Source organism: Prionailurus viverrinus, chromosome C2 (assembly GCF_022837055.1).
Source record: "Prionailurus viverrinus isolate Anna chromosome C2, UM_Priviv_1.0, whole genome shotgun sequence".
In the NCBI taxonomy this organism is placed as follows: Eukaryota; Metazoa; Chordata; class Mammalia; order Carnivora; family Felidae; genus Prionailurus; species Prionailurus viverrinus.
The window spans coordinates 116,557,069-116,560,089 of NC_062569.1; positions in this window are offsets into that span (position 1 = coordinate 116,557,069).

Consider the following 3,021-nt stretch of genomic DNA (forward strand, 5'->3'; position numbering starts at 1 on the left):
GAAAGATAAATGTTCAAAATATTTGTGCACACTGATGATGAATGAATAGCACAACTGTGACACAGGAGTCAGGAAACTATTTCTGCTGCCTCTGTAACTGCTCTTTGACTACTACCAGTCTTGTTCTTGATCAATGAAATCCTAAGTCTGGTTGCCACCAATGACCCATCTATTTCTGGGCACTCACGGTTTTATGGAATAAACCAAAATAATCAAGAAATATGGTATCTACTTCAATTCTGCCTGCAAAATTTTATATGAACAACATTATATTATGGAATCTAATTTATAATTAGAAATTTATCTGTAAGGGAATCTGAGAAAGGTGGGTTTTAGCTTTCTAGAACCTGAAGTATAGAATAGCATCCTAGAAGAACCTTGAACTGGAAGCTGAGTGCTAATCTGCCATATGAATACACTGTGTTTCATGATCTGTATCCTCTTTCTTCAAATGTTCCATAGCTCTGTATAATCTTATCTCTGTCTGGTAGGGAATAATATGTTACAAGTATAATTCCTTTTCTGTGATTTTTTTTAATGTGTGGCCCCTTCAAGCCTCCCTTTGCTCATAGCTAAATATAATTACTTTCACTGCTTCTCATAACACATCTCTTCAACCTTTTGTTTACCCAAATCAGAATCCTTATAGCTTGTCAATAGCATCCACCTTAAAAGGTAGAGCCAAAAATAAACATAAACTTCTGGAAAAGAGTCTGTAAAAAGAGAACATACAATGTGTTATCCTTACTCAAGTTCTCTAAGTTTTACTATTCCTTATGGAAACAAAATTAGTCTGTTACCACTGGGAAGTATCAAAATCTTTTCCATCATTGTTTGATTTTGCTAATGTCAAATAAGAAAATCAAATTCATTGGTGCAAAAATTTCAAATCTTGCTAAATATATTTGTATTTTGCACAATATTTTGAAAAATCATGACCAGTTAATTTTTGATGAGAAGATTGACAAAATGAAATTTTCAAGTGAAAGATTGTCTTGCAAGTAATTAAGAGAGAGAAAGAGGCCTTTGGGAAAATTAAAAAAAAATATTTAGGCAAAAACAATGGTTTCATTATCATTCTACAAAAGTATAAAATAAGGTAAAGCTGCTGTATTGGGTTATCATATAATTATGGCAAAAAATTACACTAATGATGAAAAACAATTTTTAGATCATAAATTCAAGAATGTTTTCAAACACCCTGATTATTTCCCATCTGTTATGTTTCATTTTCATCTGTTTTCAACACAGTTGAAAGTTCTCTCCTTGAAAATCTGTCCTGGTCCCCTATCTATGACCTCTCCTTGGTGACTTATAAAGGCCCAGAGCTATAAATCCTGTCCATGTTCTGATCACTTTTCAATTTAACCTCTCAATCATGACTTCTTCTCTAAACTGTATATTCCAAAACAAACTTTCTACTTGACATCTTCATTTTGATATGAAATTAAGTATTTCAACTTAAATGAAAATTTTCAATCTCTTTGTCAACTTGTTACTCACCTACTCCTTCTTATTAATGACCTGCACCATTTATTTACCCCATTTCTCAGATGAGATCAGATTTAATCACAAAAAAAGCTAGAAAATGAAATTCTACAATGTGTCTGGAATGTGCAGAAATGGAAAAACCAAAGTATTTCACAAACATCACTAATGACTACCAAAATATATATGATCTAATTCCTAAATTATTTTAAGTATTCTTATTTTCAGAATGTGCTAAAAATATACTCTGTTATTCTAAAACACTGAGCTTGTTCTCATTTAGGAGACTTTGCAGTTGCTGGTCTTTTTGTATAGAATTATCTTTCCTCATATCCATGCATATTTGCTTCTTTTGTGATCATTCAGAATTTAGTTTAATATAAAGTAGTTTTTCTAACCTCCCTATTTCTTCATCATATGATTCTGCTTTAAATTCTTTGTCACACTATTTATATGATTTTTTTTAAGTTCTTTGTTTACAAGCTTTCACCCCCTGCCCACCAAAGAATACAAGCTTCATGAAGGTAAGACATTTTCTCTCTCTTTTCACTGCTATATCCTCAGCATCTTTGGGGTGGATCTAACATGGTTTTTATGTTAATGGAATTTGGATTAGCTTGGCATGAGTTGCTCTCTGGAAATGAAAGTAAACTTCCTGAATGACTGTGCCACTGGTATATTGAATAAATGGGATTCTCAGGATGCAAAATTGAACACAAATTTATTTTCCTCCTCTACTACCCATTCAAACCCATTCTGTAGAACTAACTATTACTCTATTTTCTGATGAAATTGGAGGCACATTTTATATCATTTCTCAGTCTTAGATAATAAAATGTTTTCTGGTTACTTCAAGCCAGGCAGTGTCATTTTAGTAAACAAAATGTCCAATCATGTAATACTTCGAATTAATATGGAGTTTAACAAGCCTACAGTGGAAAGAGGGATATAATGGGCTATAACACTCACCTCTAATATCTACCCTTCCTCCATCATCACAATAGCACGAGGTTACCTTTCACCTTCTCTGGAGTTGGAGAAAAGAAGGGGAAAAAGATAAATGTGAGGGTCTTGATGGGTCATGTTTGGCTGATACCAAATTTTCTCTGCCCAGTCTGTCGGCTATTCCTGATTCTTTCCAGGTTTTCTAGATTTTCAGAGCTGAGTTTGCTTTCATGACTTTGTAGGGAATTAATTCCTTCTTCGGTCACTGGGGTCTTTTTCTTGTAGTCCCCTAATTCAGACACTGATTTGCAGTGTGCAACATTGTTCTCAGCCCTGGTTTTCTGGCAGTCTATGCTATAAGGCTCTATCTGTTGGGAGTCCATTGATCCTTTAATTGGACCTCCTGGTCCAAGCTACTTTAATCAAACTCACAGTTGCTTGTTTTCCTATATGAACCATATCTGGACTATGAGAAACATGTTTACTTCCTTGACAAATCGGGCAAGAGATTTACAAAATTGTTTTCTTTCCCGGATCCATAGGCAGAACAACTAGTTAGATCTAATTTCTCCCTGATATGCTTTTCCA